This window comes from Eumetopias jubatus, unplaced genomic scaffold (assembly GCF_037043125.1).
Source record: "Eumetopias jubatus isolate StellerSeaLion01/CBP00866 unplaced genomic scaffold, mEumJub1_p1.0 scaffold_6, whole genome shotgun sequence".
NCBI classification, from domain to species: Eukaryota; Metazoa; Chordata; class Mammalia; order Carnivora; family Otariidae; genus Eumetopias; species Eumetopias jubatus.
Window position 1 is genome coordinate 35,667,750 of NW_028274812.1, and position 26,445 is coordinate 35,694,194.

Genomic DNA, 26,445 nt, shown 5'->3' on the forward strand with positions numbered 1-26,445 from the left:
GTGTATGGTTTTGTCCAGGGACTACCTATATGCAGAGTTTATAAATTGAATAATTGAAATAAATTCTGGAATCCCTATAAACTGTGCTAATCATAAAACATCCTAAATAACTGAAAAGCTAGTCTTTATTGATTTTGATACTTGGCACTTCGTGATACCTGTTTCAAGTACCTAACGATTCTCAGTTTGCTCTGAATGCTTAAGTGTAAGAAAGCAATAATAGGGACAGTGGGTATCCAGTGTCCCATTTTCAATATTTTTTCAAAATCTAAAAGTTATTGTATATTTACATCGTAAATGTTTTATTCCATCTAAAGCATCATAATTCTCCGATTTTTACTGAAGTTATATATTTCAAAATTGTGACATAAGTAACATGTTACTCAGAAGCTCTGGATTGGCAGTATTTATAGATCCGAGACCAAAAAACATTTTAGTGCAGTGATGTTACGTTGAAAACAAGCTTGGTCTAATTTTGGTTGTAGGGGTGTGGAATAACATCGCCATCCAACCCAGCTTGGTTTCCTAGCTATTAGTTTTATCAGTGTTTATCTAAAAGCATATTAAAAGCACATTAAAGTTTTATCAATGCTCAAATCAATGTGAAAGGAGTCACTTGGGTCCTCTGGATTATGAACATTTTGGTGAATTAGTCTAGGATTTCTGCCAAGGGTACATAGAAGAATGGGGTTGGAGGTGAATTGGCTTTACAGTCACCGTACATATTAGGTTAATACTCTGGATGTGTTTCTCCAGTGCTAATTTGTGATTCACCTTGACATTAAGTAGTACCAGCTGTCATCACATCTCAGTGCTGTCTCACTACTTCTTTGACACTGCTTGATGAAGTTTCAAGAAGATGATCTTTAATAGAGCAAAAGTTTTGAAATCCATTATTCTATGCCACTTACAGGTCTGTGACTTTAAGACCGTCACTCCCTCATCTGAAATATGGGATTAAGTGAGGATTAAGTGAAGTTGTATATGTCAAGGTTTAGTAGTCTGGCCTTATACATAGTAGGAGATCAAAAATCATTGCTTGTTTTTTTGATAGTAAAATGAACAAACTTTGGGAATGAGGAGTTTAAGTGTCTTAAACCTTCTTATATTTATGCTACAGTGGAATTTTCTGAGCTGTTCTCTATATGAGTTTTATCATTTCAAAAGATCATGCATGGTCTCAGAAGGCTTTTTCTATTGTAAAAACTTGTCGGATCTAACTTTGAGCAGCAATCAATGCAAAAATACTTATATTTGAGGAGAAATAAAAAAAATTTCTCTTTTATTTTAGATAAATATTTATTAATGAAGAAGGTCTTCTCCTAACTTGCATTACCCAGGAAACAGTGAATAGAACTACACCAGTGGACAGTATCTGTGAAAAAAGACCAACCTTTCCTTGATTCTAGACTAAAGGATAACGCGAGCTGAGCAGTGTACTGAGATTCCACTATGTAGCCTATGATTAATTCCTCACTCACCAATTGAGGTAATAGGCAGACACGTACTCACAGATGTGTTGTAAACTTTTGGTTGAATTGCAAACACAGAAGAAAAATATTTTTCACGTTGGGATTATTATTAAATGTTATAAAAATTTTATTTAGGGAAAACTGAATTATATAAAGAGTAATATCAGATGTACTCAATGGTAGAAAATATTCCTTTAAATGGAATAAAATGAAAACATTAGTAAATTTATAGACTGTGAATGCTGTTGCAAATTTATAACAAGAATTTTTGCAAGCAATTGAAATGCATGATTCTTAAATATTTAATCATGTCTATAAAATAAAATAGAACATAGTAATCCAGGAGGCACAAAATGCAAGCATAAAATAAATGAAAAAATGTCATGTGGCTATCAAACTGGAAAACAGAAATCATTTCTAAAATTAACTGTTTCTTACTTTATAAAACTCAGAAAGGTAGTAATTTTTCTGGTGTTACATAAGCCAATTTTCCTAAAACTTTTTTTTTAAATTATAAGCCATTTGTTTTCTAATGCTGCCAGTGATAGGGCACAGAGTACTAAGAAATCATGTTACTGTTTTTCCAAGTGTGACCCAAGGACCTCATACATCAGGATTTCTTTGGGTGCTTATTTTAGAAGGGGGACTCCTAGGCCCCCAAATTAGGATGTAGTATCTGGAAATTGTATTTCATAATAAGCAACCATTGGGTTCTGTGGTTGCCTTCCAGTGGAACTCTGTGCCACATTTGAGTGCCAGTATCCTGGAGGAGTTTGTATCTCACTACAAACAAAGCTAAATAGGATATAGTCTGCACTGCACATCCTTTCTAACTAGCTCACGTGATAGAAACCATGAGTATAAATATTACATAGGTAAAGACTTTTATCCATATATAGGTCAGTCTTCCCACTCTTCTCCTTCTGCCTTCAAATCTGACCAGTCTATTATAATTTCAGAACTACTTCTTCCCCTTGGAAATATATAGCTTTCCAGCTGCTGCAGATATTTAAAAATTGAAATAAGCAACTCGTTTTGTATTATCTCTCTGTCTACCCATGTGCTGAGATAATGCACTGGATATTTTGTCATTCAGCTGAAGAAGAGCTCTATTTGCATGATTTATCAGGATAATTATTTGCTTTGAAATAGCAGATGTAGAGAGACGTCTCCCTTGCAGGTAGTCTTTCTTGACGACAGCATTGTGTCATTGAGTTCTCCCGCTGTCCAGTGAGAAGTTCTGGTCGATTAAACCTCCCAGGCTTTGGGAAGTGCTCGAGAGCTGTGCTGGAGGTTTCCTCTTTCATCTTTTTCTTGTTCTTCTACTCTGGCTGAAATTTAGGGGTGTGTAACCCCCTTCTAATATAACTTCTGTATGGTTGGAGCAGTATTTTCATTCAGCTGCATACCTCTGGGTTGTTCAGAATAGGTAGCAGGATTGAGCTCCTTGTGTTCTGCAGAAGTCATGAGCTGTGGTGGATGGAGAGGAAGAGTCAGCTTGCACGCAAAGGTTGTGAGGGCGCACCGCCAGCCCCCTCCATGGATTGTGTCTGAATAGGACTGTAGGCTCCAGCCTGAGGGTGCTCGCTCCCTCCTTCAGGGCTGACGACCAGTACAGTAAATAGTGGTTATTATGGATCAAGTAGAATATGGTCTGTGCTCTATCACAACTGCTTAGAATATCATTTGGCTTCATTTAACTCTTACCTTTAGAATGTTCTATCTATTTTGATGTATTTGAGGATTAAAGGTTATAAAAGCACATTGAGTTGAACTTTGAGATAAATTTACAAGTCTGAAATAAAATTATAATTGATATAGGCTCATTGTGTGGTCATATTCAGTGTAGTCATTCATGTATTTCACAGAAATTTGATAAGAGTGTAGGCATGGCCAAGAGAATAGAATAATGGCTATATAACATCAGTACGAGTTCCTGTTAAAACATATTAATACTTCAGCTATTCATAAGTGTGATGCTGTGTCTTACACTCCTAGAAAAGAACACAGTGATGAAAGAAATGTTTGTAGTCCAGGTAAACAGAAGATAAATAATAGTTACAGTTTAGTAAAACATAGCACCAGTATAATGTGATCAATGATAAGATAATTGTAGTAAAGTGCTTGAAATGGAAATATTGTATCATTTTTCTATCACTTCGAAAAATAAAGACAGTTGCTCTTGAATATTTATATTTAATCATAATTATGAATAATAAGTATGAATATTTATAATTATTTGGGTGGTGTTGATCTTGTCTTCTGGCTACAGAGAGCTAGCTATTCTATAAATATAAATAGACAGGCTGGGAACGGTGTGTACTGTGCCAATAGCCAGAAATGCTTAATTCTTAACACTGGTGATAGAACTAGATATCTGGGAGCTGGGGCTCCCCCTCTAGGCCCTGAAAGATAGATCTCTCCATACTTCTTTCCTACTCTTGTCTTTTTTGCCCTATAAAGGAAATGACTGCTTCCTAGATCATGTTAAACAACTTGTAAAAGGCAGTTAGTGATCACAGGTCTGTGATCTCTATCTTTGCCTCTTTCCTGCTGCTTAATATTGTGATATCAAATGAGACTATTAACATGTGATCTCTGATCCATAGCTGATTAAATAGTTCCTAAGTTATAGCTATAGAATGATATGCTTAAAGCTCAGATTTAATAGCATGATAGGAGCTACCTTGCATTGCTTTATTCTGTAATTGAAAATAGAGCAAGAAGGACAGTATGGAAGATGAAAAACTCTGTTTCTTGATTTATGAAAGATGGATCCTTGTGCTCTGTCTTATTTCCCAACACTTCTGGGCTCCATCTCATTCTTAAATTACCCTTATGTAAAATCCCGAAGTTCAAATTCTTTCTACTGCTTCTTTGGAACTTTAGCATTTCCTCCCTGTGGACCTGGAGAAGATAGGCACTGTGGTAGAAAAAGCCTGGACTTCCTTAAGTGGAGTCAGGGGGCGTGGCTTTCAGTTTCGGCTCTGATTCTGGTTACCTGTGTGATGTAGAACTGAAGAATTTCCAGACCTCCATTGTGCATACTAGCTTGGAAAGTGATCAGAAGTAGAAATACGGATTTATGTATCATCAACACAAACTGATGGCCGAGGCCATGGGTGTAGAAGGTTGTCTGCAGAACATTGCAATTTATGATGTGAAGAAAGAAGAAAGAAACCCAGATAAAATTTTTTAATTGACAGGACAGCAGACAAAGAGGAGCCCGTAAGAAAATTGAGGAAGCACTTAGAGAGGTAGCAGGAAAAATGGCACTAGTTGTGAGGGGAAGTGCGTGGGGGTGAGAGTTTAAAGAAGGCGGAAGACTAGCAAATAGTTCCTGTTATGTGGAAAGATGTAGCTAGGATGAGAAATGAAAAATGCCTAGTATATTAAAGAATTAAGGACTCATTGGTGACCTTAATGGGAATAGTTTTACCCACAGGAGGGGATAAAAGCAAGTTGCAGTGAAGTGAGTTTGCTGTACAAGTGAGGGAACCCCATTGATTATGCCTTCAATAATCTTAGGTGGAGGAATCTGGACCTAAATGGGGGGCTGTTGTTGCTGTTAAGATGGAGGAGACTATATGCAGGGTCTAGTTCAGTCAAGAGAGATAGACTAAAGTAACAGGAGAGAAAGGAGGTAACTGATGGGGGAGAGGATCCGGAAAGGATGAGATACTACACTTAGAAAGAAGGCTTAGCCTTGAACAGGATGAGTAAGACCTGTGACTTAGACATTTCTTTGTTTGGCTACGTTATATACATTGTGTGGACTGATTTTCCTTTTGCTTACTTATCCCAAAGCAATTTACCTTTTGGTTGGTTCACTAATTTTTCACAACTTCAGAGATGATGGTTTGAGAATAACTAGGAAAAAATTGATTTCAGCAGCATTCTCAGATTATGAAATTCTAATAGAAAAAATGTTTACACATAGAATAATTGGGAACTTTGGTGAAAATATTTTAGAAAATTTACCTGCATCTTTTTCTTTGCTCTACAGTTGCTAAAATTGTACAATATGACACACACACACACACACACACACACACACACACACTCATTAGTATCACTGGTAAAGAGAGGCTACTCTGTACATGCTAGGCCCTCTATAAAAATATTTATACTGTACCTTGTTAAAAGCATTAAAAACCTTTCTCTAGGTAAGAAGGGAAAGGGAAAGCAAAGGACTGACTTAATATTAACCTTAAGTATTTCAATTCTGTTTTAAATTTCAAATAATTTGAGCCTCATGGCTAGAAATGTACTTTTCTGTAATCTTTGTTAAAATAGTTTGCTAAGCAGATTCAGCCTGTCTTTTCCTGCTTTTGGACATGGTGTAATTCACTGAACTTAATTGTTTTGCATGTAGGTGTAGGAAAACACTTTCATCTTCACAACATAATATTCAGACTGTAAACACTAATGAAGAGAGAATGTTTACAAGCTACACAACAGTGAAGTCAATATACCTTTAAGAACTTCAGAGTTAGCTTTTACAAGGAAAAAACAGCTTTTTATTTCTTTTTTTTTAGCTTTTTATTTCTGTAAAAATAATCTTAATCCTCCAGTAAAGCGTTAAATTCGTTAAAATGTCTATGTTTAGTTCCTTAATTTTCATTAAATGCTTTCCAGTAAAATGACCAAATATATATATATATGTATATGTATATATATATATACACACACATATACATACACACACACACACACATATCCCACCCACATGCTATATTTTGGACCTAATTAATTCAGGCTGTTTTTTTTTTATTTATTTATTCATGAGAGACAGAGGAGGAGAGAGAGAGGGGGAGAGAGAGAGAGAGAAGCAGAGGGAGAAGCAGGCTCCCTAGCATCAGGGAGCCCGATGTGGGACTCGATCCCAGGACCCCGGGATCACGACCTGAGCCGAAGGCAGACGCTTAACCATCTGAGCCACCCAGGCACCCCAATTCAGGCTGATCTTGAACCAGTGGGGGCTGAGTATCAGAGACTGAGACCATGTGATTACAAGGCATTCTAGATGGAAGTGGCCACACGCTTGAATCTGCACTCCATCATACATTAGCTGTGTGATCTTGAGCAAGTTAAACTCTCTAGGCCTCATATTCCGTATAAAACCAGAATAATTATAGTACCCTCACAGTGTCATAAGAATTGGATCAGTTAATACTTATAAGCTGCTTAGTACATTGCCCTACTCTTTCTAATGGAGTTAGCCATTCTTGTTGCCATTTATATTGATTCCAATGTTAGGTAGTAAAAGGAAATTGAATAAAAGATATAACACATTCAGAATATATTATGTAAAGAAATGCGATTTATAAGAATGAGTATCCTAGGAATCTAATTTTGTTTGGGGTAAAAATTCTTTCCATGAGCAGAAAAAAACAAATGTTCACATGTAAACAGTGACTATCTATGGGTGGTATGGTTATGAGTGTTTTTAATTTTCTTTAGCTTTTTTACATTTTTCATATTTTCTTTAAGGAATATGTATTTTATAAAAATACATAACAAATGTTTATGAAATCATACAGATCATTCTAAATATGAAATAGTGGGAAATTAAAAAGTTAAGAGTATAAAAGAAGTTTTTTTTTAATATTTGAGATGCAGTTCTAAGAAGTAGAAGTACTTTCTGGATTTCATCAATGAGCATAGTAATTAAATGGACATTTTTAGCCAATTTTATGTCCTAGAATAAAATTCTTTTGCCACACTGTAGCACACTTTTGAGATGGCTCATTCTAATGTCCGTGGGCATCTGTTCAAGGAGTGAAAACCATTTTAGCATGGCAATTGCTGGGTAAAGAGGAGTGAAGTTAAAATGACAGAAAACAAAACAAAACCAAAAAACCGCCAAACATATAAATTATTTTTGGAGAGTTTTTTTGTTTCTTACTTTATTAACAGTAGATAATCATGAGATGATTTTAGACCCCAGAATTTATATAGTGTTCTTTCACTAGAGTTCAGTGTTAACACAGTTATTAATACCAATATGACTGTGTCTGTTGTTTATTTTCAGGCATACGTGTTCACAATAGTTAGAATTCACATTTATTGGGAACACTCATCAAAGTAAATCTAGATAGTTACTTCTAGACATTATACATATTTATGTAAATCTGGGTACTCACATAATGAGGAAATAATGGATAGGGTAAAGAATTTTTTGGTAAGCATGCTAGGAAAGTAGGGGACCGTATAGTAGTATATGGAACAGATGCAAGCAGTCCTCATTTGTACTACTGTTTACCGGTCCCCCAGCAACATGGTTCAAGTTTCAGTTACCATGGTCTGTTAATTGTGAGTAATTGCATAAAGCACAAACCTTACTGCTAGGTCTTCAGCTCACAAATCACGACAAATATAACAGTTGTACATTCTGATTGGTGACCAGTCTTGTCAGTTCTTCAGTTTACCGCAATGATGCTGTCTTAGGTTTTGTGTAACTACGGTGCAATACCACAGTCTGGAAATGGATATTGATATAACCTGACTTAATGGCAGATTTTACCAGTTTAGCACAAACTCCTGTGTGTGTATGTGTTTGTGCATGTTTGTGTATGTATATGTATTAAGCTCTATGCCGCTTTTATCACACGTACAGATTCATGTAACCAGTACCATTGTCAAAATATTGAAGTTTTGTCTCCACAAGGATCCCTCGGGCTACTCTTTCAGGTCATGTTCACATCTCCCTGCCCTTTCCTTATTACGCACTGGCGACCACTAAAGTGTTTCTCCTTCTCAGTAGTTTTGTTATTTCAAGAATGTTATATAAATGGAATGTGTGTGTATACGTGAGCAAGTAAACACACTGTGTGTATAGAGTATGTTCTTTTTGGTTTGACTTTTTTCACTCTACGTAATTTCTTTGAGAGACATGCAAATTGCTGAGTGTATTGGTAGTTTCTTCCTTTTTGTGGCTGAGTAGCATTCCATAGAATGTATGTACCACTGTTTTGTTTTTATCCCTCCCTTGTATTTCTTTCTTTTTTTTTTTTTAATTCCAGTATAGTTAACATACAGTGTTGTATTAGTTTCAGGTGTACAGTATGGTGATTCAGCAATTCTTTTTTTAGTTTTAATTCCAGTACAGTTAATATACAGTGTTCTAAGTGTACAATACAGTGATTCAACAGTTCCATATATTACTCAGTGCTCATCAAGATAAGTGTACTCTTAATCCCCATCACCTATTTCACCCATCCCCCACCCACCTCCCCTCTGGTAACCCTCTGATTGTTCTCTACAGTTAAGAGTCTGTTTTTTTTTGGTTAGTCTCTCTTTTTCCCTTTGCTCATTTGTTTTGTTTCTTAAATTCCACATGTGAGTGAGATCATTCAGTATTTGTCTTTTTGACTGACTTATTTTGCTTAGCATTATACCCTATAGATCCATTCATGTTGTTGAAAAGGTCAAGATTTTATTTTTTTAATGGCTGAATATTCATTATTATCACTTCTTTATCCATTCATATATAAATGGACAGTTGGTTTACTTCCATATTTGGCAGTTGTAAAATAATGCTGCAGTAATGCAGCGGTGCATGTATCTTTTCAAATTAGTGTTTTCATATTCTTTGGGTAAATACCCAGTAGTGGAATTACTGGATCATATGGTAGTTATATTTTTAGTTTTTTGAGGAGGCTCCATACTGTTTTCCACAGTGGCTGCACCAGTTTGCCTTCCCACCAGCAGTGCACAAAGGTTCCTTTTCCTCTACATCCTCACCAACATGTACCCCTGTTTCTTTAACCATTTTCTCCCTGAGTCATATTTTTGTTGTTTGCTTTTTGGCTGTTATGAATAAAAGTGCTATGAACATCTGTCTGCATGTTTTTGTGTGAACATAAATTTTTATTTATCTATCTATTTATTTATTTATTGGATAAATGCCCAAGAGTGCAGTTGCTGTATAGTATGGTAAGTGCCTGTTTACTTTTATTAAAAATTGTCAGTCTGTTTTACAAAGTGGGCTGAGCTATTTTACACTCCCTGCCAGTAGGGTATTAGTGATCCATTTTTTTCTCAGCATCCTCTCTATTTCGGGTGTTAGCACTATTCTTTATTTTAGCCTTTCTGAGACAGTTGTTTGGTGATCTCATTGTGGTTTTAATTTGCATTTCTGTAATGGTCAATAATTTTAAATATCTTTCCATGTACTTATTTGCCATCTGTGAAATGACTTTAGTGAAGTGTTTCTGTCCTTTGCCCATTTTCTTATTGGACTGTTGGGTTTTTTAAATGTTGAGTTTTGAGTGTCCTTAATAAGTTTTCTCAACATTTCTAATATTTTACATTTTGGTGTATGAAATAATTATTCATTTCACTTTTTTCATTTCACTATAAATTTGTGACTGAAAGTAAAAAAATTTTTCAGAGTTTTGACAAAAAGTTTTAAAAGACCTTGAACAATCATAGACTTCCTCATTGATTATCAAGATTTATTTGCACCATTTCACCTTGCACGTTCATTTTTACAGTCCCACACTGCTGAGCAATGAGAGGACTGTAGTCATTATAAAGTGGGATATGTGCTTTGTTAGGGGATGCACAGGATGCTGTGGAAGCACACAGCTCGTGAGAATGATGTCTCAGTTGGCGTCTATACGTGAATAGGAGCTAGCCAGGCGGAGACCGGGGAGTGGGCCGGGGGAGGGGGGGGAGGAGGGGAGGTGATCTTCCAGACAGAGGGAATTACATATGCAAAGACTTGGAGCTATGAGAGAGCCGGGTACTTTAGTGGAAATAAAAGAAGTTCAGTATGGCTGCAGCACAGGGCGTAAGAAAGGCAGGAGAGAAGTTACAAAGAAAGGAGGAGGCAGGGTCATGAAGATACTAGAATCTCTCGTGAAACACCAGGTCTTTATCTTAGGGCCAGGAGAGAAACCTACTTAAACCTGCAGTTCACGGAGATCCCTCTGACTGTAGTACGGAGAATGAATTATAGGAAAATGCAACTAAGCATTTATTACTTTGTAGAAATGTTTTACATTCAAAGGTGTTTGGGTGTTTGTGTTTGTTTTGGTGTTTATGAGTAGCAGATGATTTTTGTTTTATGTTTTATGTTTTTTATGTTTTAAATGATTATTTACTTTTTTTTAAAAGATTTTATTTATTTATTTGACAGAGAGAGACACAGCGAGAGAGGGAACACAAGCAGGGGGAGTGGGAGAGGGAGAAGCAGGCTTCCTGTGGAGCGGGGCACCTGATGTGGGGCTCGATCCCAGGACCCTAGGATCACGACCTGAGCCGAAGGCGGACGCTTAATGACTGAGCCTTAATAACTTCAGGCCCCATATCAAACTGTAAAACTGCTGAGAGCTTGAGTTACTCTGCTTAAAATGGATGGTCCACATGCCAGAGCACCACCTGATTTCCCTTTCCTACTTCCATCTCCGTCTTGACTCCCATCTCTCCAAATCCCGAGTCCACTGTAGGTTGGAGTGCGTTTGCAAGGAGACCCCTTACCATTTTAACCTCGCAAGTGTAGCTTTTATTTTGTGTCGGTTTCATTGCGTGATTTCATTTTTACAAAAATTCTCAGTGAAAAAAATGTTTGAAAGTTTTTATTGCCCTTAGGGTTTGGGGAATTCAGGTTGGTAAATTCTAATTTAGAGAAGGGAAATGTTAAACTCTGGGGCATAGTTTTAGTAAGAACTAGGTGAGAAAATGAATTATCAGGAACTTTCATTTAATCAATTTGACTTGTGAAAATTATGTGAGAAGCTGATGATCTATCCTCAGAGATACACACACACACACACACACACACACACACACACATATATTTGATTTTGAAGTTTAAGTTCTCATGTCCTCAACAGTTATCTATCAAATGTTTCTTCAGATCTTTAAGGAATTATAGTGATGATTTCACTCTATTCTACCTGTCTAAACATGTTTAAATCCACACTTCATTTTCTACCATATAAAACACATGAATCCCCTTGCCTACATAAAATAGGACTACTGCTGTTTTTGGATTTGCAGATGCTTTTGTTTTATATTTATATCATGCCATTGCTAATTTTGACACAATGATACTATCTTTTATTTCCTTCAAGTGCTGAGATTCCTCATTTTTGATCAGATTCCTCATGGTTCAGGTCCCTGGATTTCAAGGAGAAGGATGTGGTAGAAGTTACAACTCCAAGATGGAATGAGTGATTTTTCAACCATAGACTCGATGCTGTCTCTTACAGGTTCCTGGCCCATTTGACAACATGTACGATTCAACACCTAGTGAAGCATCACACATCCTTGTATGTAGAGGTGCTTAGACTTGAAGATGTAAACAGAGCTGAAATCATCTTTTCTGTCCCCCTTTTTTTTCTTTTTAAACTTCTGGGTTAGAGAGTTAGGGGTAGAAGAGCACCATATTAAACTGGAGATGAAAGAATAGCTTTCTGGCTCCAAAGGAGTTAATGTGGTTTGCACATTCAAAGATCTGCTAGGCCAGTAGGTAATAAAAGCTGGCTTCATGATACTTTCTTCATTTGAAGTTTAAATGTTAAAGAGTACTCTGATCCCACACTTTTTTGACACACAGAAAGGTAGGTCTAGTGTTTCTGTTATTTTCAGGTATTCTAGAGAAACTAAAAATCTTGATTTTTATCTTAAATTTTCCATTTGAAAGTATTTATAAAATGTTGTGTAGGCTAAACAGAACATTTCTGTGGAAGGTTTCACGCTTTGCCTATAAGTTTGAAAACCTTGACCTTGAATACACTTATTGGATTGTATCAAGGTTAGTTTAACTGATGATACCTCTTTGGATTCTCATCCTTACTCTCTATCCTCCTTTCCTTTGAGGTGTTTTGATAGTGTTGATGAGTCTTCATGTCCTTGAATTTTAATAGAGTTAGCTTCCTCTCCGTCCTCTACTTTTACACCTCCAGCATGTATAGTATATGATGATTTGGTTTTTACAATAGAGTGAAGACTTTGAAGTTTCAGAACATTTAATATCTGACTCTGATTGGTACCCTTGGTGGCTAATACCTTGGCTGTGAACTAATCCATAGGTGCCCTATGAAAAATTGTCTTTTCTTTTTCTAAGATTTAATTTTAAGTAATCTGCACACCCAACATGGGGCTTGAACGGCACAACCCTGAGAGCAAGAGTTTCATGCTCCACTGACTGAGCCAGCTAGGCGCTCCTGAAAAATTAAGTGTCTTTAATCATCTAATAACTCCTCCTTCTGGTCTGTTATTTAGTTTTTATTTCTTCCTTTCTGCCATCCCCATCAAGCAGATGCATGGGTAGATCTGTCTACGTGGATTTAGTACATGGTTTTCTCTCAGTAGCCATAGGGAAAACACTGCTTTGTGTTTTGAAATCAGTGAGTAGATGGCTTATGTGTCCTGATTTTCCTGGGACAGCCCTGGTTTGTACCTGTTACCTGGCATAGTTATAGTAGTGCCCTATTTCACTCTTTGTTCTGGTTTGGAGGAAGACTTATGTGGTCACCCTATCCATAGGGCTTTTCTCTTACAATTAGCACCATGTTTGCACTCTTTGGAAACCTAGCCCAAACCCCAGTGCTTAAGTAGATTTCAATTGTATAAAATTTCCTTATTACTCAAGTAAAAGAAAACAGACACCTACATTTATTCAGCAGCACTTCTTTTCATCAAAATTCTACATGTATTTTTTAAATAAAGCCTGTGATGTACACTGATCTTTGCTGAGTAATGTGAATATAGCTGAGTTACCTTTCTTTCCCTCTTAGCAGCATCAGCTTCTAAAGATACGCTCATTTGTTGTTAACCAAGGCAGTAAAACTGTAGAAGTGCCTTACCTAAATTGTCCCAGTGGACAATTCACCGAATGTTTCATTTATTCACTTATTTATATTTGATACAATAAAAAGAAGATAAGAAAGCAGGGATCATGAAAGCATAAAGCTAGAATGGATTTCTGTGTTTTCCTGTTGATAAAATCTCTCATTCATCTGCAATTGTACATTCAATTATAAACCACTGTCCAAGGGATTTAATTCTTGAAAAAAAAAATCCACTAGGAAATATTTATGGGCAAATTGATTTCTGTGTTTTGTTTCCTGCTTACATTTGATTAAGGAAATGAGCCTAAGGGGTGTGAGGAATAGTAACATCCCATGTTTTTAGATTTGCTGTAGTGCTTCCCATTGTCCTTGGTTGGCTGTGATTTTTTTTTTTTTTTTCCTGTATCTCACACTGGAGTCCTTTGGTAGTCTCATGAGAATTTTTTTCTTCTGCCTTATTCATACTTCTTTTCATGATTTCCCATTTACCTTCATTTCTTTCTTTACCCATAATCGCCTTGTGTAGTAGTATAAGGCAGGTTGGGTGTGGTATAGAAATCTCTGTTTGCAAAAGCCCAAAGCAGTTACTAGCGTTCTTAGATAGGTGGGTTTTCATTTACTTTCTTATTTAATAAGGACATGGTCATTCGTATGCTGTGGTGCCCACATATTTGTATTCATCAGTAGCCAAATTAGTGATTATTTTTCTTATCAGTGTTCAACAGGATGTTTGACTTGCTCCACCTCCAACCTAGAAGTTAAACAAATTGTTATAGAGCTTCCAAGTTTTCATACATGACTTATTAAAAGCATTGCTAAAAATACTTAGTAACTCACTGAAAAGTAATTCTCTTCAATTTGACTGCTAGGATTATATTTCTAGTTAAACTTTTCATGTAATGAAAGTAGGAAAAATAGCAATTATTTGTATATTTTGTTAAAATAAATGAAATACTTTGATTTACAAAGGGATATTTGGATTGTAATTCCCATAGAATTTTTTTTGTAAATTGTTATGGCTTTAATATTTACTATGAATCAAATGCAGTAAAGATAGGTTTTAATTGCAGTCATGTTTTAAAGATTTGGGAGAGAGTTTCGTTATGTTAATGTAAATAGAGACATTCTTTTAGTATATCTAACAACCGTTTTATTTGCAAGTGGAAGATACTTTTTCATTGACCTAGAGATGGTAGCTAGTGAATTAGAAACTTTATTTAGAAGTCTTGCACTAGCATTTGACAAAAATAACTCATTTTTGGCATAATTTTACAATTTGTTATTAGTTTATATTACATTTCTTTTTTATATAATGAGTCAATCAGAATTTTTTTTTGCAAATTATATAAGAAAATACATGTTTGGAAATAATATAGATTCATGTTTTCAAACTAATAATGCTATCTATTGTGATGTTTGAATATTATTATCGTCCACAGCTTTTTATCAAAGCATCTGTGTTTGTGTGAAATCTACAACAGATGAGCTATATATTGAGAGCTATGTCTTAATATTTTTTTGTCATAATCTTTGGGCTATTGACATAATCTAATTTCTGTGGGTACGGTATTTCTGACAAAGCAAGATTTTTAAGAGCATGGCATACACCTTTTGAGCAAAAATGAAAACTCCTAATTCATGGAATGTTATATTTTGATGGTGGGTTGTGCTTATAACTAAAATGTAGAGATTGAAGTGTTATAAATGCGTAAAATGTAGGAGACTTTTAAATTTCCTGAAGAGTTTATTTCCAAATAATGGGATTCACTAGCTGAATTTGTAATGGTTAAGTGTTAGTATACTTATATTTTAACTGTATTTTACATGAGGATAAGAACAGTGATTAAGCTTAAAAACATAGGAGATAGAGATTGCTTTACCTTTGCATGCACCTGCCGCCCTCCTCCCTCTCACGTACATACTCCTATACAGACTTTCACAGATGAAATGAAAAACTTAAAGGTCTCTGATACACGGTTGACTTTTGTGTTTCTTGAAAACATATAAGCAGGGCGTCTGGGTGGCTCAGATGGTTAAGCGTCTGCCTTCGGCTCAGGTCATGATCCCAGGGTCCAGGGATCGAGTCCCACATCGGGCTCCCTGCCTCTTGGGAGCCTGCTTCTCCCTCTGCCTCTCTCTCTCTCTCTCTGTCTCTCATGAATAAATAAATAAAATCTTTAAAGAAAAAAAAAGGAAAATTAAAAAAAACATATAAGCAAATAAATGAAAAATAATCTCAACATATTATATTGGCCTTTCTTTACTCTAGATTTATCTCTGGTTTCTACAGGTTTAGAGGTGCCTCAGAATGCTCGATATTGACTCTGTAGTGAATTTAGTTCATATTTCAGTTGTCTGCATCAGCAGCATTTTTATGGTACCATTTTAGCAAGGCAGAATGATATTCTCATTGTTTTGGGAGGGTGAAATTAGACTTCCCTCTGGGTCAGGAGACAATGCCATCATGAGAGCAGTGATCCCTCTTTTCCCTTCTCTTCGCATTGCTTCCATTGTCCCACTAAGCTTGCTGGTGTGTGACTAAGATTTCTTTCACATAGATCAAAGATTTAAGTACTGTTTATATCATTTTAATAGTCATTTGTTAGAATCCTCATTTACTGTTTTTAGTGTGCTTGAGAGTTAAGGTACTAACACTTAAGATCAGACTTTTGAGGCATGTAAATTAATATTTTATCATTCCCGTCCAGTTGTTATAGGGATAGAAAGCATGGGATTATCATTTATTATAGATTTACTATATGTCAGGCCTTATGCTGAGTGCTTTGCTGACGCTCTTCAATATATTCTGCATGCCAGTCCTGTGAGACAGGCTGTATGATCCGTGTTCGATAGGTGAAGGACCTGTGTTTTAGAAAGGAGAAATGATGTGCGCAATTCACACACTTAACGTGGGTTAAATTAGTTTGGTCTGACCCCATCCATATTGTTGGGAACAATTATAAGCTATATAAGTGTTTTATCTTTCCATAAGGTCTGTTTATTGAGAGAAATAGAATCTGTATTGGATTAATTTGTCAGGCAGCTGAAAAGGAAAATAATTCTATTTCATATAATTTATGAAATTTTTGGATTGGGACTTTACAACAGACTCTTAATAAGTCATTGTACTTAGGAAATTAATTAATTGAAGGTTTATTATACAAAGGGATTTTTCAGAAAGATTGGCTAAAAACTTCAACTCTTATGACAGGATTACTCACTATCAGGCAAAAATAAAAGACTGCTTCTCAATTTTCATCTTTCTGTTTTCCTTTGCTTCCTTGAATATTTAAAATGTTTGTCATTTAGACATGTCTCTTAAAGTCAGTGTTTTTCAGATTTTTAATCTATAAAACATATGGCAAATGGAGTGATATCTAAGGTCTCTAAAACCCACATAATTTTGTGGGATTTCAGCCACTCAGAGCATAACAGGGAAACAGAGTCGTATAATATCCTTGCATTTCTCTTTTCTTTCTTGTTTCTGATTGTTATTCATCAGAACATTTTTGAGACAGGAGGTGTATACTAAGGTGAAAGCACATTCTTTTCTGCTTTTTACTAAGGCAAAAGTAGATAAATAAGGCATTTATTGCCTGATAGATATATTCTTTGAAAATATAACTTTAAAAAATAGATACAGTGGGTATTAAAAGAAAAAAACCTAGCACTTTCTTTTGTAATTAAAATTGAGGGCTTCTGTTTGATATATATATGTTTCTAATGGAAATAAGGCTTATACATTTAGATTCATTATCTCAGGGCATTTGGTATATAGACAAGGTTGTTTTAAACACCTTCATGGTAATAAGATGTATCAATGAGATGGAATACAAATGCAAGTAGTGTGTTCTTTTGCATGGTGATTAGCACATATATTATCTCTCCAGTCTGAGTCATGTACAGAAGAAGAAACCTAGACAGTGTTGGAGGAGAAATAAATTGGAAAACATTCTTGTTTCTCCTGAAGCTGAGCTTCACATTATAACTTAATTATTTCTGTCTCAGACTTTGGATTTTCTCAAATGTCAGTGATTCAGTTATCCAATACTTATTGATTCCTGACTCCTTTAGTACAGTGCTGGCTTGTAGTAGTGTAAGATATTGTCATCAGCAAGATGACTTGTCTTATTGAGGATATGGGGAACACACAGAGAATAAATAAAGAATAGACAATGGGATGAGAGCCGACACTCACTGGATGCTTTGTAGCAATCTCAGAGTTAAGTGTTTCATACATATAATAAGAGACAAAAATGCATCTTCTTGCCCATACAGGAAGGCTTATTTCCCTTTGGTGTCACATCAAAGAGAAGCATATATTCAATATCAAAAAGTGTTTAAAATAACATGCATTCACTGAAGTCTTCTACAGATTTATGTGGTGGATGTATGTATTAATGTATTTCTGTGTATATAGCTATGTATCATAGTAAGTGGAAAACTTGCTTAAAAAAACTTTTTATATGACTCCTCACTGTTCCACATCACATACTGCGGTTGCTCTAATTTTCTGCAACTCTTCTTACACCTTCTTCTCTGTTCAGGATAATATTTTTCTGTTCCTGAGGTAACTTTCTGCCCTTTATTAAATAAACAAATGTATAGTTTCCTTAGATTACTTTAACAATTTCCCCTCTTATTCTCCTTGTCCAGCAGGAGTATGACAAAGCTAAGGAGTATAAACAAAAGCTTTCCTTAGAAATGAGTGGTGATTGCAGAGATTGGAAGAAAGACTGAAGAATCTTGGTGTAATTTTGTTGTCAGGCTGCATATGTGTTAGACTGGGGGTATCACCTTATGTATTTTGGCAAACAGATCTCCTGTTGCTCATGAATTCAGGATACGGATCCTTATGTAACTTGAGTTGGTTTTTGAAAGATAAGTGTGATTTCTTTGGAGAAGTGGTGATGGAAGGGTTTCTAAGAGGGAGCAGCATAGTTGGCTGCAGAGAGGATGGCATAAGGAGCACATTCGCCTTGGTACTGTGGATCAGGATACACTTGTTGACTTGTCTGCAACAGAGCATCTGTGAGAGGGAGTTGGGTTTCCTTTTGGGTAAGAGTGAGGGCATATTTTCGAGATAAGAAACCAAAGCACAGAAATTTGTTTTTCTCTGCAATATTTGGAAACATTTAATGGGATAAGTGCAGTCCATGTATGCCTCTCAAAAGTTCTGTAAGGCAGGTGGTGTTAACTCTCTTTTCAATGAGGAGCCCGATTCTATAAAAGGGGAACTGAGTTGTGAAAATCATGTAAAGTGCTACAGTTAGGATTTGAGTGAACCAAGTTTGGTCTGACTCCAGAGTTCATTCTCTTAACTATATGCTTAGAAAAATAGACAAAATTGCAGATGTTTCTTAGCTTAAGATCTGTCCTGTTTATTTCAGCTGGACTTGGGAGAAATAAGAACTTTGCCCTTGTATATTTTATGAAGCAGCTAAAAATGCAAACAACTATGTTTCACATAATTTATAAAATGTTTTTGGACAAAGGGTTTAACAGCTGAATTTCTATTTAAAAATTTTTATTCTAAGGGAATTTATTAATAGCTATTTTACTGTACTGTAGAGTTAAACTGTATGAATAACCTTTTAAAAACTGTAAATCCAGTCATCTTCTGTTTCTTTATTTCATTCTTATTCTTCACATGTTAGAAAACCTTGTATTGTTTTTATTAATGATAACAAACCATCTACTGGTATAAAAATATATATATAGACATTTATATCATCTATCTTACTGCGCTGTCCAGGATATCTAGAACAACATTCATTAGAAAGATAGGCGATATCTTTCTTCCATTTTTGACTTTAAAAGGAGTACTTGTGAATTTTCACCAATGGAAAGATGATCGCTGTAGATTTTGGTAGCATAGAAAGATTTCAAAATTAAAAGATTTCTTCTAATCAAAAGATCTCTGAAAATTTGCTAGAATGAGCTTATGAAAATAAAAAAGTGGTTTTTTAACGTCTCCTTTGATTTTATAACAATTTTTCCCCTGTGCTTCTACTATTTTAATTTTATTCACAATATGGATTTCCTGCTTTCTTCTAAAAGTGGGGATCAGTTTATAATTTTTGATACATTTGATACAATTTAATATGCCCCATTCCATAGGCAGCACACACTATTCAAGGAAGATGAGCTGATGTGGGGGTGGAGGTGTAACTACATTTTTTTCTTGCCTTAACTATGTTCATAACTTTGTTTCAGTATTGAGATAAATAGCCAGTAGATGGTTTTATTTATTCTTAGGTATAGCTTAGCAGGCAATCACAGTAGACTAACTTGTCCATTCACAATTTTATGTAGAATTGGCTTTTGGGTTTTTGGCAAGGTGAGGTAGACACTTAGGGAAAACTTGGTCTTAGTAACAAGTAGGGGCTATCTTTATTTACTAATCATGCATTACTTAATTTATGTACTTTCTTTTACCTTGCATTGTTGCACAAATAATTTGAGGTGATTTACCTCAAAGATAGCCAAATGGCAAAGATAAATAAGGAAAAAGACTCCTGACAGGTAAGAATGCAAATATGATCCAGCGTGTGGCAAAAAAAAACTAAATTTTTCCTCCACTGAAGGCTACATTGTTGTTCTAGTGGAACATCAAATTAGATGCTAAGCTTCCTGGCACCACCTTGAAAAGGAAACACATAAATTAGTTACCTACTTTTTTCTATACTACTTGAAGTGGAAGCAAAGCCTTTTCTAGTTAGTATTAAATTCTAAAGCTGGGGTCAAAGAGGAAGGCACAGAATATAAAGCAGTGGTTCTTATTTTAAGGGGATTAATCCTTCTGAGTATCTTTTTAGAAAAATGTTTTCCTTCAGAAAAATTAAAGAGAGTTGTGGATTTTCTTCCAAGAAAATGAATTTAAGCTTGTGTCGACATAATTTTGTTCCAGTGTGCATTTTGGTATGTGTCTATAGTTATCTGTATTGTAAATGATAAATTTTCTTTGAGGCTGAGTTTATTACTAAGTGAGCCAGCGCTTCTCAAACTAGTCGATAGGCATATTCTCTGAGTTCTATAAAAATTTAAAAAATTGGATGGCTTTATTTTTATAAGTCCAAAATTCATATATATTTAAGATGGTCTGGATGATTGAGGAATAACTCAGAGACATTATTTGTATTTGTGGTTATGTTATATCTTTGCTAAATGAAAGTATGGATTGCATCACACTTGAGGGTACTCATGAAGGTTTAACAGTTCATGTAGATAAAAGTGATGGGAGAATTTAGGTACTATGTGGCAGATAATACATGTCATAAGCATAGGAAACTTAGAATAAGTAAACTGTGATATTTATACCAACTGATATCATAATTTTTTTTACCATATATATTGTGCAGCTCCTGAATTTATACATACGAACTTGAAAAACCTTGTTAACAATAAATGTAATAAATAATTGGCAAAAAAACTTTAATAAGTGGCTTTAAATTTTTCTTATTATTGTAGTTTGGAATGTGTTACTAAATTTTTTGGCCCATCAAAAGCATGGCCCATCAAAAACCACTATTGAAGAAAAGTAACAAAGATTATAATAACAGTGACTCAAATGATGTTTCATTGTGATCAAAATGAAAAGAATCAAAAAAAAAAAAGAATCCAACCCAAAAGTGAAATGTAAAATATAAAATAAGCAAGTATATATTTTCACTATTAAATGTAATATTTGCAACATTGATTCCACAAAACATAATTAGGCTAAGTAAATGTTAACTAAATTGTATTTATTTTTTACATTTGTTTGTATGAATGAACTCATCATAGTAAGTTAATACTCAGAGATTATCTATCTGCAAGTTAACACTGAGGTCTCTATGAGTAAGTTTTCCTTTTTAAAGCTTGGTATTTTATTCGTGTTTGAGAAACACTGAATCAGGAGTTTTACTCTTAAACGGTTTCATGCCCATAGGGATTTAACAGAGCATGCTTTCTTGCACGTTCTGAGGTTTTTAAGGTAAAAGTAATAATGCTTACCCAGTTGCTGGGTCTGCTAGAATGAGCACTCCTTAAGGAAACCAACATAGTGAGACTGGTGCTTGAAAGAAATGTTCATCAACAGCGAAAGTCTGGAAAGCCTGTCTGGTCCCATGTTTATGTTACGAGCCATATGGGTTTACTCTGACACTTAGACCCATGGACTCTCAGCTATTTTTACTGATTTGATAGAGAACCAAGAAATAGTTTATACTTAGACAAAATGACTTATTTTAGGAGGAAATTCTAGCCACTGGAGAAATCTTATCCTTCTTGTAGGTCATCTGTACAAATCTATTAAGTTTGTTGAATTAGATTTCTCAGGCTCCTGCATTTTTCTTTTGCTGAGCTCCCTAGCCTGCCTCTCTCCTACCACCACCCTCCGGGTCTGGTTTTGCTCTGGAGGGCGGTTAGGGTAGGAATCGTGACCTTTGCATTTCATTCCAGATATGATCCTGGGTAACTAGAAAAGTGGGTAAAACCACTCTTTCCATCACTACCCTAAGGAAATTGAACCTGAGGCCATTTCTACCTGTAAAAGAAGAATTCAGAGGCCTGATGCTCTGACTGCCACCCAGGTGGGACCTTTTCCAAACCCAAGGAAGTCCCAAGCCCTGAGTCCTTCCTGGAAGCCCAGTGTTGATAAGCAGGGTGAATTTCTTCATGCAGCAGATGTCACTGCAGCTTTTTTGTCACCATGGACTTGTTCGTTAGATTCTCATTTACTTATTTTCATTTTTCAGGTGTAGAAGGATACTTATGTGCTTTTCTGTATTCCAGAAAGCAATTTTAGGCCAAAACTACTGTGAAGAGGATAATCACAATGATGTTTCAATCACATTTAGTTCCAGTTTTGCCCCTCCGATACATATGTCTGTTTTAGCATCTTGTCAATTTTTAAAAATTTTCTGGAACACATTGTCTTTTCAGTTGAATGCTGATCAGAGTAAATATGCACATACTCAACAGGGAGTTTTGGTTTTGTTTTTGAAAAAAATAAATCAGGAGATGGCTGTTCAGATTTAAAGATAAGTTTAGAGAGGGTCAAAGAGGTGAATACATTCGAGGTACCCAAACTTGTTATGTGGGCTTGTGGGTGGCAAGATTAAGTGGCTTTCATCCAGCTGCAGACAGTCTGTTTTGCGGTCTTGGAAATCATCCAAATTGTTAATTGCTATTGAAATAACATTTTGGTAAAAGATGGTAAGAACATTCTTAGTTATCAGAGCTAGCCATATAAGTTAGAGGCTTAGAATAAATTTCTCCCTTGCCTCCTATAGTTTTTCTATCCCTATTAATGATAAAAAGATTTGTAACCAGATTGTTGTAGTCTGTGTGCCATAGTAAAGTATGGTGTGACATTAATTTGATTAATTACATTTACTGTTATATTAGGTTTCTGAAGTATTTAGGATTTTGTTGAAATGTTTATATGAAGCAAAAAAAAAAAAAAAACCCAACTCATCCCTCAATAGCACTATGGAATATACATGTAGATGATTCATAAATGTGTTTATAGCCAAAATCTTTCCTTTGAGATCTAGAATCATATATCCAACTGCCTACTTGACGTCTTCTCTGGTATGTCTCAACAAAATTAATGCCCCTTCTTTCTCATATGATATTTATTATTCTTTTTGGCAGCCTTTCCTGTATGTCGTGAGTTTCTTGCTTTTTGAGTTCTCATGGCCTCAGAAGCAAGTCAGACTCTTACCTTTCCAGCTGTCCTTATAGCTTGATATCAGCAGGTGACCAAATCTGCAGCATTCAGACAACCCAAAGGAACTTTGATTAGGAGACTACTGACTGCAAAAAGGAGGCACCACGAGGATTTCCTTCTGCAGAAAGTGGAAGCGTAGACATTTAGAGGCAGCAAAGTCTAGGACCCAGCCTGGGTATTGGAAGCAATGTTGTCTATGTCCAGTGGAGGGATCCTAGATTCTACCTTGGTCATTATTTGGGCCTTTAATAATGTTCTTCTTCTTTTTTTTTTTTTGCTGAAAATGATACAGTAGATTTTACTGTTTAAAATAAAGAACTTGGGCGCCTGGGTGGCTCAGTTGTTGTGCGACTGCCTTCGGCTCAGGTCATGATCCTGGAGTCCCGGGATCGAGTCCCGCATCGGGCTCCCTGCTTGGCGGGGAGTCTGCTTCTCCCTCTGACCTTTCCCCCTCTCATGTATTCTCTCTCTCAAATAAATAAATAAAATCTTAAAAAAAAATAAAATAAAGAACTTGGGGGCGCCTGGGTGGCTCAGTCGTTAAGCCTTCGGCTCAGGTCATTGTCCCAGGGTCCTGGGATCGAGCCCCGCATCGGGCTCCCTGCTCGGCGGGAAGCCTGCTTCTCCCTTTCCCACTCCCCCTGCTTGTGTTCCTGCTCTCGTTGTGTCTCTCTCTGTCAAATAAATAAATAAAATCTTAAAAAAAAAAAATAAAGAACTTGAACTGATCTCCAATCTTTATCCAGTGTGCTGAGATTCAAGGAATGTCACCACTGTCTATCTAGGTGTATGAGCAAGAAATATAGCTGTACATTCTGAGCACCTGTCTCTTCTTCACTTCTGCACCCCATGCAACACCAATTCTTGCTGATTTTTACATCTTGTGTGGGTTTCAGATGGTTGCTTCACATCATCTCCATCATCTGCTACCTGAATTAAATATATGTATTTACCAGAATGCTGCAGCTGTTTGCTCAGTACACTGCTCACTCCCCCATCAGCCTTCTATTCTGCATAGATGTACCCAGGGTGATTTTCCAAAATTGATTTAGGACAGCAATCTCTGCCTCCCCCAGCTTGAATCTTTTTTTTTTCTTTTTTTTCTTTATGGCATTCTATGACATTTAAAACTCCTTATCTTTGCCTATAAGTCCTTCTTGGTCTTTTTACTTTCTGCATCTCCATCCTCATCACTTTCATTGTCTCCAGTCCAGCCAGACATTCAGTCCTTCTTATTCGTTATCATCCGCCCTGCTCCAGGTCCTTTGCACCTACTGGTTTCTACCACCTGAAATGATCTTCTTTCTTCTCTTCAGCTAATAACCCTCATTCTTCATATCACAGCTCCAACTTCTCTTTCCTAGAAAAATCTTCAGGCTTTTTAGATGAGGTCATTTCTTTGCATTATATGATCCCATAACCAGCCTCTCTTTTATAAAGATTAGCACAGTGTTGTTTTGCCATGTATTTGTTGATGCTTTCCTCATTTGTGTAATACCTCATCTATGTGGAAGAAGCCCCATGAAGGAAAAGAACTAAAATGGTATTTGTTAGAGAACTTTAAATTCTTGCTTACTAGGTTTTCCATGCAGTTTGAAAATATTTGAGTTATATTACTTCTTTGTAAACTAAACTACTTACTCACTTTTATAGTCAGTATAATATAGAAGCAAAAGGTTTTAGGATTAGATTTGGATTGAGTTTCGAGCAAGTTACTTAACTTTTCTAAACCTGACATTTCTGTATAATGCTTAGCAATTTACATATTTGGTATCTTTCTCACTGGAAGGTTGGATAGTATCTTACTAGATATTTTTACAGGTTTAAGCAGTTCTATTAATTAATATAGTCCAGTTAAACTCCAACATCATTTCCATTAATGGAATATCTGCTATATATAGATCACTGTGCAAAAAGGCATGATGAGAGGCAATAGACCTTCAGAAGTTTACTATTGAGTTTGGAAGATTCTACACATCATAACACTATAAGGTAGGAAAAGTAAAATTTGTGAATCACCTATAGAGTTGTATGGTCAATTATAGGAATTCATGGAGAACTTGGAAATTGAGGTCCCTAAGGAAGAAAAAGGGACCACAAGCCTTCTGAGCAAAAAGGAGGGGTAAAACAAGTAAAAAATGCATATTATAGCATTATGAATTATGAACTTTGAGTTCATGCTGGTAATTCATGGCAAATAAGCAGTGCAAGATTTCTGTGGCTCAGATGTGAGGATTTTGAGTATCCACTAGAATATATTGCCTTATCTTTGGGTATATAGTTAATTCTTCATCTAATAGAATTGGGTTGCCTCTAGTGGATGTAGATCACCTTGATTGGAGTGACTGCCAGCTCATGGTCCTTGCAGACTTTAATCACTGTTTGTAGGACTATTTTTTTTTAATTACCTTATTTTTTTAAAGTCATGTAAAGGGTTCTTAGGGAGATACATGATAATACTGTAGTTAGAAGAAAAAAATGTTGGAGACATATTCTTCTGGTTATTCTCAAGGGAGAGAAATTTGATCTTACTTTGTGTACTTAAGGTGTTTCCATTTATTTTAACTTGCCAAAAGTGCATCGCCATAGTAGATTGAAAGATCTGAAAATGAAATTTTTGAAATTATTGAAAATTCTCTCTTTTCCATAAGAGAAAGACCATCCTACTTTAGGGGGAGGTTGGGAAACACCTGTGCTTGATTGTTGGTCAGAGTTCCCACTGTTACTTTGGCTGAAACTATTTTCTATTTTAACTTCTACAGTACACCCCAGAGGGAAGCTTTAAAAAGTTAGTGTGGGAACTGAAACTCTACAATTTCTCAATGTTTGTGTTCATCCATTGAGCCTTAAGTTAGCATTTATGAAAACATTCAAGTAGTCCTAAGTTGCTCTCGGGGCAAAAAGAGCACTTTTGGAATGGAGGTCACTTGCATGATGCAGCCTTTCTGCTTAGTTGAAAAGGAATGTTTGTTGGAGGAATATCCTTGAGGGATTGTATTTGCTAACAGGAAGTTGAATTAATTGTGTACCAACAGTCAGAGAAGAATTTGTATGTTGTTCTTTTCCTCACCATTGGCCAGTATGGCATTTCACAACTGATCAGGTCTGTTTGGTGTGTTTTTATTTTTAAATAACAGCTGGATTGGCAGCACCAGAGATGGAATAGCTTAGACTAAGGTGACATGATTTGGTACTTTACTTTGCTCTGGTATTGAGAACCACTAATTCCACCAGAACTACCTTAAATTAATGTAGCCTCAGGAGAGCCAGTAATTAATAAATGGGTCTCTGGTGTTATTTTATTTTATTTTATTTATTTTATTTTAAATCCTTGAATTATAGATGATTAATCATCCTGTGACCAAAAACACCAATCTCAACATTTGAGGTGATGATAACTGTTCTCTTTTTGCCTTTTTATCTCCTGGGGCCTCAGTTTCTTTTATCATATTTG

General features: G+C 35.7%; 1 protein-coding gene across 2 annotated transcripts in view; it reads left to right on the plus strand.

Annotated features, from left to right (window-relative positions):
* Positions 1-26,445, plus strand: part of PTPRK (protein tyrosine phosphatase receptor type K) — a 553,262-nt gene that overhangs the window by 163,946 nt on the left and 362,871 nt on the right. The window lies entirely within an intron of this gene.